At 38.7% G+C, this 16,840-nt stretch overlaps 1 protein-coding gene across 1 annotated transcript in view; it reads left to right on the plus strand.

The window, feature by feature from the left end:
• Positions 1–16,840, plus strand: part of LOC118850372 (cat eye syndrome critical region protein 2) — a 155,388-nt gene that overhangs the window by 89,053 nt on the left and 49,495 nt on the right. The window lies entirely within an intron of this gene.

A 16,840-nucleotide genomic window follows, 5' to 3' on the forward strand; every position in this document is an offset into this window, starting at 1 on the left:
ATATACCAATACTGTAAATACTTAAAGGAAAAGTTAAACTAACCTAACTATATATAATAGTGAGGAAATTGTTAGGAGTCATACCTAGAAATTTAATGAAAAGATAAGCATGGGAACTTGAGAACAATTAGAGATGATAGATTGAGAACAATTAGAGATGATTACTTAGAAGGAATATCTTAGTTGTACATGTTTCATTTTTAAAATTGACCTATTAGGGCATGAAAACCTCCCCCCCGAAATGTAGAAAAGCAGAAATACTGAACACACCGTATACTGATCACAGTGCAATAAAATTATATTTCATTAAAAGGTTCTAGTTCTGATGTCAACTCTCAGAATCATATCCTACCTGTATCTTTGCAGTTCCAAGCCACTGAATTTTCAGGGCTCATCACAGAGTGTTAGGGACTTTAGAAACCATAGAGACCTCTGCTGACCAGATCTGATCCCTTGGGTCTACTGGTTGCATGCTGTTCCCCAGGAGCTTCTCAGGGGAGCACTTTGCTATTGCTGTCTCTAGGCTTTGAGTCTTATAGGCTACATGTGTTCTGTTGACTGCTTTGGTTGAATTACCCACTTCTTGCTGTTGTATATGTGTGTGTGTAGTTCTGGGGTGGAAGTAGTCACTTTCTGCAGTTTCTTAGTTTCTTAATCATTATTCAGTCTAGTGCAAATTTCAGAGTTTTACTGGAGTTGTAGAAGAGCTGGGAATGCTGCCTTTAGCTCAGACATTCGTCTTGGTAGGTAGTCTTTCAGTCTTTCATCTTACTGGAAAGATTTTGGTTGGTAAACTCCTGCTGCAGAAAGCAGTATGAGAGCTCATGTCTGCCCCTCAGCCAAGAGTCTTTGGATGCTCAAACTCTTGGGAAGGGTATAGTTTGCCAAGGTGCTCTGGGCTCCCTCCAGTAGGGGAAGGAGATGGGATTCTGGGAGGGGAAAAGAGAGAGGAGTCATTGGTAGGTAGATTTGGGGGAAAGAAGGAACATTCCGGTGGAATTGGCAAGAATTGGACTGGAACAAATCTTGATGGGTTCATTTAGATCACATAAGTATATGTTTTCCCACAAATACTAGGCATTTTAAAGTTGTGTAAGAAAATTTCATGTCACTGTATTCTCTAATAGCCACATTAAGCCTGTGTATCAGAGATCTGTGCATCCCAAGAACTGTTTTTTATAAATTTCACACTTTCATGATAATGTACAGATGCCAGTAATTATTTTTTCTAATGACAGATTCTGTTTTCTATTATTCTGTTGTGGTCTAGTTAAAATAGTGGCTTCTGTTTTTATTTTGAAATATGGGTGTTCCTATGTACTTCAGAGCTTTGTGAAAGCATTTTGTAAACTGTAAAGCAGTGATGTAAAAATCAAATAGAAAGAATCTCTGCAGACCACATATTGACTTAGGAAACCACAATTTAACTTTGTTGTGTTGCTTTTTTTTCTTTTCTTTTTCTTTTTTGGTTAAACATTTCCCAGTTATAGTTTAATCTGATTCTAGGGACAATTAGGTGGCAAAGCGAATAGATCCCCAGCCCTTGAGTCAGGAAGATCTGAGTTCAAATCCAGCCTCACACACTTAAGTAAGTACCTGTGTGATAGGTCACTTAATCTCTATTTACCTCAATTTCCTCAACTGTAAACAGGGATTAGAGCAGCTACTTGCTAAGGTTGTTGTGAGGATAAAATGAGATAATATTTGTAAGGTGCTTAGCAATAGGCCCTGCACCCCCAAGGAATTTACATTCTTCTAGAGGGAATGAGTCAGGCCCCACCTGACCTAAGTATGTTTAGCGCTTTAGATCTGGGATTTCCCATGAACAGTTAGCAAAAGCAAGCTTACTTAGCCACAGCATGAAAAAGATACTTAACCAAGTACCCTTTGTATCTATGGTTGAGGTAGGTTGCGGATGCCTGGGTGTGGGCGGGTGGCCGTATTCTATGTGCCATCTTGACCAGATAAATTCTTTACAATTCAACTAGGTTGGAATTAACAGTCTTGTTCTTAGATTTTTCTCCCTTTTCCTCGCTTTTTTTTTTTTGTGAAAGTAAATATTAATGCAAACTGTACAGAAGAAATTTTTTGGATGGATTTTGAAAAAGATAAGAATTTTACCTTGCAGATTGGCAAAGATATAAAAAATGACATTGGTCAATGTTGGAGGGGTTGTGGGATGATAGGGATGCTAATAAATTGAAATGGGAAATGGTGCAACCATTTTGGAAAACAATTTGGGATTAAGCAAAAAAGTGACTAAATTATCCATATCCCTCTTCCTGAGTTCAAATCTGCCCTCAGACACTTAGGAGCTGTGTGACCCTGAGCAAGTCACTTAAACCTGTTTGCCTTAGTGTCCTCATCTGTAAAATGAGCTGGGAGAAGGAAATAGCAAACCACTTTGTCAAGAAAACCCCAAATGGGATCACATAGAGAGTCACACATGACTAAAAGGACTCAACAACAACAAAACACCCAGAGGAAACCATCAATAAGAATGTCCCCGTATATACCAAAATATTAATACCAGCACTTTCTGAGATAGCAAAAATGATAGCACAGAATTGGAAACAAAGGAGTTGTCAATCAATTGGGAGGAAAGCTAAACAAATGGTGGTACAGGAATGTAATGGACTACTATTGTCCTGTAAGAAATTATAGTATGTGATGGGTAGAGGGAAGCTTGGAAAGATCTACATGAACTAATGCAGAATGAAGTAAGCAGAATCAAGGAAGCAATATACATAATGACTACAATAATGGAAATGGAAAAACCACACACCAAAAAATCGAAAGTGAATGTATCAAAAATGATAAAGTTCAAGCATACTTGAATAAAGATACATAAGAGAACACCCCTTCATGGAGGTGGGAGGTCCACAGGTGTTATACATTGTATACGTTTTCAAACTTTTTAATGTCGATTCTTTGTGCTAATTTTTTTCTTCCTCTTTAAAAGAATAATAACCATTATATGGGAATGCTTTCTGGGAGGGGGTATTTCTTATCTGGGAGATAAGAAATACCAGGACATCAATTAGCATTTTTTTCTTTTAAAGAAAGGGATAGGTATTTATTAAGGTTTAAGAACCCAAGACTTACTACACCTATCCTCACATACATTGTAATCATTCTGTAAATATTTTGGCAAATCAGTGAAAATGGAAACAAGTGGCTGGCTGATGAAGTTTCCTGGAGCACTGAAAGGTTTTTAGTGATTTACCCATGGAAGCACTGCCAGTAGCTGTCAGAGAGAGAACATAAATCTGATCTTTTTGAATCTATAAGGCTGTCTCTCTCTCCACTACTCCATCCTGCCTTTCTCTTGATGGGTGGAAGAAGTTCCCACAATAGGGTTTACTAAACCAGTAAAATCACAGAGTTGGACCCATAATAATAACTGTTAACATCTGCAGCAGCATAATCATCATGGGGAATAAGACAAAATAAGCAATTATAGCAGAAATTGGATTGGGAATGATCCTTCTGGGTGATTATCAGCGTTTCTACTTAGCACTGTCAGGTGGGTCAGCAATAGGACATAGAGAGTAGGTTTATTGTAACTCATACTTTTAAAAATTTTTTTCAAAGAATTTTTTTTACATGATTGTACATAGTATTAGAAAAATAGTAGTGAAAAATTCTGTGCCTTGTACATGCCATGCTCCTTAAAGTTTCAGTTTTAGGCATTTTGCTCTATTTCCTAGTTCAGCTAAATCATAGGAAACTACATAATTAAGAGAGGTAATATTTTAAAAAGTAACTAAGGTTCAATGGGGGTGAGAGGACCTTAGAGAATTTTAATTTTGTTAGATCACCCAGAGGTATTCTTGGATACCCCTTTATCATTTGGAGCACAGGGAAGGTGCTACAGTCAATAGGGTAATATAATCAATAAGCAACTTATTAAGCATCTACTGTCTGCCAAGCTTCTTTACGGTTTCCAAGAGTCTTCAGAATTACTGTTAAAATTGATTCCAGAAGATCAATGAAGAAACATGTTCCACTGACCTCCTAAAAGAAAGGCAAATGGACATATTTTTGGTCACTACCAATGTTAGAATTTGTTTTGCTTAGCTATGTATGTTACAGTGATTTTTCCAATGCAGAGGAATTGGGTAATGATAGAGTTGCCTCAGAAAAGGATAGATAAAGGATCACTGAATTATTCTTTAAATGTACAGAGGAGACTGCAAGGAAGGCCTAAATAAAGCCCTGATAAGCAGAACAGCTTTGATATTTACATGTTTAATGTATTATACTTAATAGGAATAACAAGTTGTGCATAATAGATTCACAGTTTCATGTAGAATATTGTTTTCTGTTCTCCTTTGTATATTGAAGTCCTTTGGTATTCAGTTTAGGATTATTTCCTGTTTAGTTGTCTTCTCTTCTCTGGAATGATCTCTGCCCGGTTCCTTCCTAAATCCCATCGATTCTTCAAAAAAACTTGTTGACCAAGATGGCAGATTAAGATCAGCCAGCCAGTTGGACTCTTTGAACATTTTCCTCCAAACAAATTTTGGAGTGACAGAGTCAAAAAAAAAAAAAAAAAGGTCAAGGTAAGACATTTTCCCTATCTAAGAAAACTTAAGAGGTTAGCAGGAGAAGTTTGTGGCTCTAGGGTGGAGGTCTGTCTGGAACTGGTAGCCACTACTAGAGGTCAGACAACTGGCCAGAAAGAAATTACAGGGGACCCTTTGCTGGTATCAGGTACAGCTGGCACTGATTGGCAACTCTATTGCCCATACACAGTTCTTAGCCTCAGTTACAAGGCAGAAAGGAGTCCTGATGGTCAGTTACAAGGGAGCAGGGGCTAACCTCTTAAGTCTGAAGTTTAGCAGAATGTGCTACCACCTCTAGCCGAACAGAGCCCAACTTCAAAGTCAATAAATAGGCTGGAAAAATGAGCGAAAAACAACAAAGAAAGAATTTGACCATAAAAAGCTACTAGAGGGGCAGGGATGATATAGACGACAACAATGTGAAAATAGCTTCCAAAAACACATCAATGAAAAAAACTAATTGGACCCAAACCAAACAAGCATTCCTGGAAGAGTTAAAGAGATTGTGGATAAATTGAAGGAGGGGAAAATGAGAGTGATGCAAGAAAATTATGAAAAAAGAATCAGCCTGGTTAAAAAAAAAAAAAGACACCAAAAATGCTGAAGAAAATGCCTTAAAAACAGTATTGGCCAAATGGTGAAAGACACAAGAAAATCTACTGAACAGAAGAACTCCTTAAAAAGCAAAAATGACCAAATGGAAGAAAGACATACAAAATCTCACTGAAAAAAAATAATTCCTTGAATATTAGAATTGGCTAAGTCAAAGCTAATGATTCCACAAGACATCAAGAAAAAGTCCAAAGCATGAAAAAAATACAATAAAATATGAAATGTCCCATTGGAAAAACAAACAGCTGACTTAGAAAATAGATCAAAGAGAGATAATTTAACATTATTTCACTACCTGATTAAAGAAAGAGCCTACACATCGTATTTCAAGAATTATCAAGGAAAACTGTTGTGATATCTTTGTATCACAGTATAAAATAGAAATGGAAAGAATCCACTGATCACTTTTTGAAAGACTCCCAACTTCCAGGAATATTATAGCCAAATTTCAGAGCTCCCCTATTCAAAGAGAAAATACTTGAAGCAGCCAAAAAAAAATAATTCAATATCATGGAGCCATAGTCAGGATTATCCAAGATTTAGTGGCATCTGTGTTAAAGGAGCAGAGGTCTTTGAACGTGAGGTTCTGTAAGGCATAAGAGCTAGGATTACAACTAGGAATAACCTACCCAGCAAAACTGATTATAATTCTCTAGGAGGGGAAATGGATATTTAAAGAAATAGAAGTTTTCCAGCATTTCTCATAAATCAATCAGAACTGAATAGAAAATTTGACATTCAGACAGAAGACTGAAGAGAAACACAAAAATGTAAACATGAAAGCGTAATCATGAAGACCTCAATAAAGTTAAACTGTTTATATTCCTATATGAGAAGATGATACACCTGTAACTCATAAGAACTTTTTCATTATTAGGGCAGTTAAAAGGAATTTATAATAGAGGGCATGGGTATGTGGCTAAATTATGTTGGAATGATCTCCAAAAAGTGAAGGGGTCAGAAAGAGGGGCATACTGGGAGAAGGGGAAACAAGGAGGTAAACTGGGGAAAATTTTCTCAAATAAAAGAGGTGCACAAGGAAGAGAGAGCATTTTCAATGGAGAGGAAAATGGGGGAAGGGAGTGAACCTTGCTCTCACTGGAATTAGCTCAAAGAGGGAAGAACATAAAGATGCATTCATTTGGGTATAGAAACCTATCTTGCTAAGGAAGTAGGAGAGGAAGGAAGGGTTGATAAAAGAGGGCGGTGGTCAGAAGCAAAGTAGCCTTTTGAAGAGGGAGAGGATAAAAAGAGAGAAACAGAAGAAAGTGAAGTAGAGGGAAATACACAGTACAGATAACTGTGAATGTGATTGGAATGAGCTCACATATAAAACAGAAGTAGATAGCAGAATCTAACAATATATTGTTTATTAGAGAAAAATAAAGACAGACACCTACCCACCCATAAAAGGCTGAAGCAAAATCTAATATGCTTCAGCTGAAGTCAAAAAGGTAGTGATAGCAATCATTATCTCAGTCAAAGCAAAAGCAAAAATAGACCTAATTAAAAGAGGTAATGGGGAAACAACATAATGCTGATGGCACCATAGACAATGAAATAATATTTAAAAAATTTTTACAGTAAGTTTTCTCTCTTAAAGTTATCATTTCTTGAATTTGCTGAATGAAATTTATTAAAAAAAATTATAAAAGTTTGTAAAAATAAGGGCCATTCCCCAGTTGTTAAATGGTCAAAGGATATAAACAGGCAGTTTGCAGAAGAAATCAAAGCTATCTATAGTCATGAAAAAATGCTCCAAATCACTACTGATTAGAGAAATGTAAATTAAAAGAACTCCAAGGTATCACCTCACACATAACCAGAAATGACATGTTGGAGGGGATGAGAGAAACATAGGTACACTAATGAATTGTTGCTGGGATAGTGAACTGGTCAAACCATTCTGGAGAACAATATGGAACTATGTCCAAAGGGCTAGAAAACTCCAGGTACTCCATATGCACTGACATAGTAGTAATGTCACCACTAGGTCTATATCTCAGAGGGATCAAATAAAAATGAAAAGGACCTATATGTATAAAAATCTTCATGGAAACCCTTTTTTGTGATAGTGAAGAATTAGAAATTGAGGGGATGCTTATCAGTTGGGGAGAGGCTGAACAAGTTGTGGTAAGTGATTGCAATATGGGGTACTATTGTGCTATAAGAAATGACCCAGGCTAGGGGTCAGGGATCATTGTGCATAGCACCTGGAATGTTGTAATGATCACATATGAAAGATTTGGCTGGTCTGGTCAATGCAGCGATCCAAGGAAATTCCAAAGAACTTGTGATGAAAAAGAAAAAAACTGAGAAACTCAGAGTGCAAATTGAAGTATAATTTTCTCACTATTTTTTGAAATATGACCAATATTGAAATATATTGTATATGATATAACCTGTATAATACTGTATTGCTTGCCTCTTTAGTGTGTGTAGGAGGAAGGGAGAGAATTTGGAACTCAATTTAAAAAGAGATAAACCAAATAAATAATGAATTAGAGCGTTAGAAGAAAATCTGTTGTCGCCAAATAAGTTATTCAGGTCTCCTTGGACTTACTCCATCATTATTTTCCCCTTTCTGTGAATATTTACGGTCTTTAGCAAAATATATTGACAGTATACAAGTAGTCTCCCAACACCATGTATTCCAGCATTTAATTATCCTCCCCAGTTAAAAGATTTTACAACTGGAATTGGCCTCAGATCATTGTTCTTTGAACACTAAGTGGTTTATACAAGTTCCTTTGGTAGACTGGTCTCTAGATAGTCAGTAAACATTTGATAAACACCAACTATTAGGCATTGTGCTATGTGCTGTAGATACAAAAAAAGAAAAGCAAGTTACAGGCCCTGTCCTCAAGGAGCTCACAGTCTAACGAGGTGGATAACATACATGCAAACCAAATATGTACAGACAAGCTCTATACAGGATAAACAGAAAGGATCAAAAGAGGAAGACATTAGAACAAAGAGGGATTGATGAAAGGCTTCCTCTCAAAGGTAGGATTTTAGGTGGGGTTACAGGGAAGCCAAGAGCCACAGATAGTAAGATGAACTGCAGTCCAGGTGTGTGGGACAGCCAGAGCAGAGAGATAAGTAACTCTTGGGGGAATAGCAAGGAGGAGGGCAGTGTCGTTGGAAGAAAAGTAGTGGGAGGGGGTGTGGGAAGACTAGAAAGGTGGGAGTGGGGCTAGGTTATGAAAGGAGTAGGAAGGTGACATGGTCAAACCTGCACTTTAGGAAAAATAACTTTGGTGACTGAATGGAGGCTGGTTTGGAATGGGGAGAGACTTGAGGCAGCAGACTTACCAGCTGGCTAGTGTAATAGTCCAGGGGTGAGGAAAGGAGTGCCTTCACCAGGGTGGTAGCCGTATTATAATAGTTGTCTTATACTTAACTATCTTCCCCCATCCTCAGCTTACCATTTAATAAGTGTGCAATAAACATTTGTAGATGTATTGATTACAAATTTTTAAAAAACAACTTTCTGTGAAACCTTCTTGAACATAGTTCTTTCATTTTAAATCACTGAATAACCACCATTTTTCAGTTTGCTATGCTTTACAATATTTAGCAGTGGTGTTTGATAGGAGTTCCACCATTTCATTTAAATTGATATGGCTTCCATCAGCAGATACTTCCTTTCCAAGCATTGAAGTAGTTCATTCTGAGGACATTGTTGGGGATAAGCGATAGTAAAACCAAGCAGAAAGACACTCGCCCACCATTGCTGCACTAACCTTTGGGGAACTGGAACTCTGGGATAAATAGTGTCAATTCGAAGTGTTGTATAGTTTGGGTTTCTTAAAATTAAACCCACTAAAGCTGATTTATACTCTACTTTGGGACACAAATTAAACCAGCTGAAAAATTGCCATCAGCCCCAAAGCTAGAGGTGCTTTTGGAAGGTCATAGTACCTTTTCCTACTTGTATTTTAAACCTTATTCTCTGTTCATTCTGACTTAGCAGCTGGCCAACACAAAAAATCATAGATAGTGTACACATCTCTGTCTGAGGGCAAAAAAAAATGCAGACCTAACATGATATTCACCTTTTCGCATGTTTTATATGGTAAATATTTAGTTCCTTAAGTGTTAGAAACATAAACTTACATTGTCTAGGAATAAACAATACTCGTTGGGAAGCCAGGAACGGTTTAATTATATTTTACATTTATTCGGTCTGAATAAATGGGTACATCCCCTGAACAGAATACAGCTGAAAGTACAAAGGACTCTGATGGACACTCCTTTTATTGACCTCCACATCGAATCTCCCCCACCAGGCTCTTCATTGGCCAGATGTGAACCCCTGACCGCCTAGTCATGCCTTCGTCAAATGGCTCCTTTAAGCATGCATCTAACCTTTCACCTGACTGACCAAGAGACCTGGTTTCTGCTACTTTCAACTCTGTGGAAACAAACTTGCGCACGGCCCCCCCCACCCCCCCACCCCTTACATTAAGGGAACCTAGTCTTTTTAGAAATATCAATGGAAATCTCTAATTAATCATTAGTTTTTATCTTTATTGGAAAGAAATTAGGATTTTAAAGTTCTTTTTTTTATAATTTGTATTTTGTTTCGTACCTGCCCTTTAGATTGCAGGAAACAGGATATGGATGACCCTATTGGTATGCCCAACAAAGAACAGTGTGTAAGTGTTAAGGAAAATGTTTTGTGTGGTTGTGCCACATTATAGGAATTAATAGCATGCTTCATCATCTCACTGCCTCTTATTTTGAGATTTTGCAGGCCTGGGTTCTTTTGGAGAACAATGTAAGCTACTTAGTCACTTATTCAGGGGTGGGGAACCTGAGGCTTCCAGGCCTTCTACTGAATCCAGGGACCTCACTTGAGGGCCACATGTGGCCTGGAGGCCTCAGGCTCTCCACCCCTGCACTTATTACTTCCAGCTCCTTTCAATTTCCCTATATGCAAGCTCTTTCAGGGCAGGACTATATTGCTTGCTTGTTTATTTGTATCCCCAGTTCTTAGCACAGTTCCTGGCATAGATATGGAAAGTACTTTAATAAATGCTTTTTCATTCGTTTATTCATCGTGCTTCCTGGAGGTGACTTCACTCTTAAAGTTATCTACAGATATACTGCTTTAATAATATTCCCTACCATTACTGGGAGTGCTTGGTCATATGGAGGTAGAAATACATAAAAACCTTTCCATAATGAGCTGTAACAGCAGCAGCAAAGAGAATCAACCCTGTTTTACTCTCATCAGTTTCTCTGGAAGCTGTAGAGTGAGGAAGAGGATTGGCATGGCCTCCCCATTTTCTGCTCATTACTGCTCCGTGAGTCTGTTTTCTGTCGTGTCCTTGTCCCAGAATGTTGGAAAGAAAGCTTCAGATTGTAGGCTCAACATTTGGTATTCAAAGAGAAGGGAAAAGCAAAAGGAGGTAAATGTTGAACAGTGAATGTCTCTTACTATTCAGTCTAATACTTGCAGTTCTGAGATGACTTAGCAAGGTTTTGAGTTCTACAGAACAGTTTTTGTGTTAATTAGCTAGTATTTACTCTTTTTTAAAAATGAATTAGAATTACCTGTTGTTCAGAAAACCCTCTGAAAGAGTGCCCCCTTTTCTACAATTAATAACACTTTTTCCTCTGATGAAGTAATGATCCAGTCCTTCATTTCAACAGCTGCTGCACTAATTTGCTTCATCATGACCTAATATCTTAAAAGATGTGCCTATAGAGTTGAACCTGTAAGAAATCTTCATTTTTGAATAATATCCCAAATGTTTTTTTGGTATTAGAGGAGATAGGTTGAATAAGACAGGGTCCCTACCCTCAAGGATCTTAGGGTTTGGAAAGGCCATAGATTGTATGTCCTGAGAACTAGACAGACCAGCTTCAGAGAAGCTTATCACTCAAAAGATTGTGTACCACATGTGGAATATGGGGTGGGGGAGCAGTGTACACCAACTAATGGAGATGAGAGAGAGGTTGTGGGATGTTGCATTAGGGAAAGGAGGACCTACACCAGTAAAACTCAACGTTGAAAAAAATGAGATGTCTTCTTTACATGGGATGGGAAAATCAAGGAAAAGGCCAGTAATACATTTTCAAGAAGTCTTTTATTGATGGGCATGATGAGCTCCTGGTAAATCCTCCACATGTGATCTATTCAGTATGCTGCAGAACTCCCTCTGATGCTTTGACCTTTTGTGCTGCCCAGGAGCTATGCCTGAGTTATTTATCCTTCCAAGAGCTCCCTCATTCATTATACCATTTCACACAGCCCTCTGGTTATGTGCAGTAACCTCCTTTTACATCCTCTACATCTTTCCACCTCTCTTGTGATTGCCTGAAATTTTGATTCCTCTAAGAATATGATGCTTAATGATTCTAAGTCATTCAGTATCATTGGGAAAATAGGAAATATTCAGATTTGAAAGTACAAGAGAATTTAATCAGGAGTGGGATTAAAACACTATAGCCAGTTGCCATTCTTTTAAGAAAGTTTTGTGTTGTTAATTTCTGAATATTTTGCCAGGGGGGCACCCTCCTCCCTTCCTCATTGAGTCATCCCTTGGAACAAAGACTTTTTTTTTTTAAAGGGGAAAAAAAGATTGGTTCACCAAAACTAACCTAACACATGCATTGTTACAGACCCACAGTTTCCCATGTCTTCAAGAAAGGAAAGGGGGAAGATACATTTTCTCACTCTTCTCCCTGTCATTCCCAGCTCACCTATGGTGGAGGCACCCAATGGGAGACTCAAGGGACCTACTTCTGGGAGAAGGCACTCTTTTGGGAGGAGCCTATTTTTCATTGGCTGCATTTTTAAATTTACCTGACTGAGGCGCACAGGCTTACCTACTGTCTTTTCTAGTGCACCCCTAGATGAAAGAGTGTTCACTAAGCAAGGGCATCCTGCAGTAATTAGGGAAGCCCTGGAGTACCACCTTACCTCTTCCCCTTCGACCCTGCAGTACTGAGAAAAGGATTTGGCATTTTGGTTTGGTTTTGTCCGTCTTCTTTTTAGCTCTGGGTATAGGAGGGAAAGTCCCAAATCTGGGAGTGGGAGCTCAGGACTAAGCCACAGTGACCTTGGAATCCCAAATTCCATCCTCCAGCCCAACAAAGGAAGCCCTGAGAAATCTGTATCTCTAAGACATAAGCCCTGGGGGACTTTGGAATTTGGTGGGAATAATGTTGTATAGGAACTGAGCTAAATTCTGAATCTAATCCCCTTCCTCTAGATTGAGGTAGTGCCAGGGTTAGTTCCCTCCCCCTCCCAGGTATTGGTGAAAGGTGCATATTTTCTTTTGCCATAACTTTGGAGTATATTTTCCTTTGTAAAGGCTAATCTGACCTAAAATTAGAGGAACAGACACTATTGGTAGGGGCTAGCACCGATGGAAATGAGAGACCTTTTATTCCCCCAGCCCCTGCCCCACCCCATCTGGATACTGGAGAACCCTGGAGAAGGGTGGGACCTGGGGAGTTAAGGTTTCAATACGTTGATTGCTTGCTATTGACTCATTTCTGTATCTGCTCTTCTCCCCTTTTACCAGTGGGTGGGATAGCTTTGAACACATAATTCTCCTAAGTGAGTTTTAATTGCATAGTTTATAAAGAACTTATCTCACTGTAACTGCTGAAGGTAGGTGGGTAGTTGCTAGCATTTTAAACATGAGGAAATTGAAACTCCAAGAGACTACACCCATGGTTACTTGGCTATTAAGTGTGAGACTAGGATTTGAACCCAGGTTTCTTGCCCATCCTTCCTTTCTGTCTACAGAAGTGCTCATATCTCTGCTCCACCCCCATCCTTAAAACCTTGCCTTGACCCTATCACGCCCTCTGTCCTTCTGCAGGTCATATGTAAACACCTACTCACTAAGCTGGTTGGTTCACTCTCTACAACCAGTTCTCACACTAGGTTCTCAGACTAAAATGGGGGTGATAATAATAGCACCTGCCTCCCATGGCTGTGAATTTCAAATGAGATAATATTTGTAAAGCACTTACCTCATTCCCTGGCATCCAGTAAACCCTTAACAGTGTTTTGTCAAAGATAAACAATCACCACATGGTTGTACAAAATTTATTGCCAAACATAAGATTTTCAGGTTCAAATGCTTATTTCAACCTACAGTCTTATTTGCTGTTCTTTTTTTCAGATGAAGACCAAGTATATCATATTTAGCCATGGTGCATGGCTTGTTTATCCATTTTTTTTATTTCATTTGCAGGACAAGTATTTTCAAAATTAAAAAACAATGCAATTAGAAAAATGTATTATCCAGCTTCTTCATAAATGCAGCTACTTTGTCTTTCAGGTTTAAACTGTGACCATGAGGACAGGATCTTGTAGAAACTTTATTTAGAATATTTGGTTTTTCAAAATAGGCACTGAATATACAAGGGTCAGGAGGAAATTTTTGGTATAAAATGTATTCACATCATCCATATCCACTAAAAATGGAAATGTCTTCTTTCAGCTCAATCATCCTTAAGAATCCTTTGGTGTGAGGAAGCCTGAATGCATTTCAGTAACAGAATTAGTATTGTTTTTCTCCAAATTGTTTAAAGAGCCTTCCTTGTAAGAAATTGTTTTTTTTATAACGTGGTTTACAAAGGTGTCAGCAATTGTTTATGCTAGTTTCAGCTACTCTGGTGGATTTTCTTTTTAAATTGGTTGTATGTTTGTCACAAAGGCTTATTACATTTTAAAAAGACAGCTGTCAAACTATTATCTATAACCATTCACATGTTAGTTACTTAAATCTTTTTTTTTTAAAGGTGTTTTATTTATTTTTAGTTTACCACACACGTTTCTACATAGTTTTGAGTTCCAGTTTTTCTCCCCTTCCTCCCCCCTCCCTCCCCAAGACGGCATGTATAACTTCGCATTGAATTAATTTATGCTCTAGTCAAGTCGTGGAGAAGAATTTTGACCAATGGAATGAATCATGAGAAAGAAGAAATAGAACCAAAAAAAAAAAAAAACAAAACAAACAAACAAAAAAAAACCCAAAAACAAAAGAGAAGCAGAAAAGGCGAGCATGTAGTGTGCCTCAGTCTGTATTCAAACTTCGCAGTTCTTTCTCTGAATGAAGATAGCATTCTCCATCGTGAGTCCCCTGGAATTGTCCTTGCCCCTTTAGGTTGCTGAAAGAAGCGCAGTATGTCAGGGTTGGTCCTCACGGAATCCACATATCTGTGGCTGTGCACAACGTTCTCCTGGCTCTGCTCCGCTCACTCAGCATTATGTCGTGTAGGTTTTTCCAGGTTGTTATGAAGTCTGCATCATCCCCATTTCTTATGGCACAATTAGTTACTTAAATCTTGGTAGCTGGGGTGGGAAACCTGTGGCCTGGAGGCCATACGTGGCCCTCTAGGTCCTCAAGTGCAGCCCTTGGACAGAATCCAAACTTCACAGAACATATCCCCTTAATTTGTTTTGTAAACTTGGATTCAGTCAAAAGGCCACGTGTGGCCTCAAGGCCAAGGGTTCCCCACCCCTGTAGAGGGTTGTGTTTTTGGTTCTTTTTTTTTTTTTAACCAGCTTATTGTATTTACCAAAGTAATTTTAAGAAATATAACTTGGGTACTTTTATGTTCTACACAACGTTCCATTAATTTTGAGTTTATATAATCCACATTCAAATGTGAGGAGCAGTCGATGATTCAACCCACATACATCTTGAACCCATATACACCTGCTTTGACCTCATTTGTACATATTGTATCAAATTGGAGCTGCATTCGCTGTGGTTTATAGCAAATTCACACTTTAGTTGACATTTTTTTATTCTCATTTTTGTTGACTTGGATTTGAACTCTGTTTTCATTAAATAAAGCAGATGTATTTATGTAGTATTTATACTTGAATGTATCCAATAATTTTGGCTGTTCTCCATTCTTCCCTGTCCCCTGGGGCAGCTTTACATAACCATTTGAAAACTCATTCAAGAGACACTTGTCTTAACTAGAGAATACCCTCAGCAATTAATCTGAAAGAACTAGAGGTGTAGAATCCTAAGGAAAATACTGAGGAAAAAAAAAATAAGAATGCAGTATTAACAGACCTCCAGCTATATGATAAAGCAGTTGTCTTCAGAACTCTTTGATGTTAACTTTTAAAAACAAACAGAGGTGGCATAGACTAGATAAGCATGAAAGAAAAACAACCAAAACTCTAGTGTTTGATAACCCCAAGAAATGCATATTACTAGGCCAACAGAGGCTCTTGCTCCCACCCCCCAGGGAAGAGCAGGCCAGAAGCCAAGTAAAAGTTCTGATGCCAGGCCCTGCCTCCTCCTCCTTACTAGAAGAGGGAGGCCATCCATCATCCATCACTTTTCTCACACAAAGTCATTCATCCTCAGCTTCTGAGATCTGGCTTCTTCTGACAAAGGGGCGTGATAAATCTAGGGGCCGAAAGATTACAATGATGGGAAAAAAAAAAAGATGTAAGGGTCTGGAAGGCAGAGAGTCAAGGGAAGTATCTTCCTTTGTAGATGGCAAAGCTAGGTGGTGTAGAAGGAGCCAGACAGCTTAGGAAGGACCCAGCTGCCAGGGTCTCTGCATCCCTGAGCAGCCCATAGTTAGAAGGGCCAAGGCAGGAGACCTTTTAGGCGTCTTCCTCCCTTCAGGATCGGGGAAAGATCCCTGGTGTCGTCAGTGCAGCTGAGTTCTGCCTCCCTTGGAAGCTCAGCAGACCTCTGGTGCCTCCCCTGGGGGCAAACCAAGAATCTAAGAAGGGCAGGGATCTAAGGGCCAGATTCTGACTCCTCCTGCATCCAAAGTGCTGAGGAGATGACCAAGCCATTTCTAAACCCATGTTGCCTACACTCCTACTGGAATTCATTCTCTGACCCTGGGACCTGGATGGGGTATTCCATTCCCCCCCCCCCCCATGTGAACATGGACAACTCACAAAACTGAATTTCACTTTTCTTTTAAATCAGGATGAAGATTTGGATAGTAACTACCTCATTATTGTGAGATTCAAATGTGATAATGTTAATAAAAAGCTTAATGTTCTATTAATGTGAGGAGTTGTTTTTAAGAGATTACTGGGACAAAGGACCACGTAACTGATGTTAAGGTCCGACAGTGTTTGTTCTTCATAAACTGAGAATTGCAACCCAGATTCATAGATAGTTGAGTCTTCTGTGTATTGTGGCTACTTGTTATGACTCAATTAAACTGCGGGCTAAAAGGGCTCATGAGAAAATTGTTTGTAGTCCACATGCAGACCCACATCCTTGTGGAAATGTAATTCACACAAACTAAGAATTGATGACACTTTCAGACCATGTTACTCCTGCTGGAACAGTAGCATTGTCTCTTTGGGGGAGGCTGGAATTCTCTATAAAAATATTCTGCTGCCATTTTCCTTCCCAGGTGATAACTTCCTTGAGTAGTTGTTTTCATTTGGAGTTTTGAGACCTGGTCATCCTTAAGCCCCCAAGGAAGATACACATTTCACCTAGAGTTAAGTTTTCTGTTAGTGTAGACATTACCTCATTTCTGTAGATGATGCAAGATTAAACACAATGCTTTTCAGCGTAGTAATTTTTCATTCATTATATAATTGTAGTATTCCCCAAATAAGATTTGCCACACACTGAGCTCTGTAGTCATTCTTTAAATCCGAGACAATAGTCTCTGCTCTATAGGAC

This window comes from Trichosurus vulpecula, chromosome 5 (genome assembly GCF_011100635.1).
Source record: "Trichosurus vulpecula isolate mTriVul1 chromosome 5, mTriVul1.pri, whole genome shotgun sequence".
NCBI classification, from domain to species: domain Eukaryota; kingdom Metazoa; phylum Chordata; class Mammalia; order Diprotodontia; family Phalangeridae; genus Trichosurus; species Trichosurus vulpecula.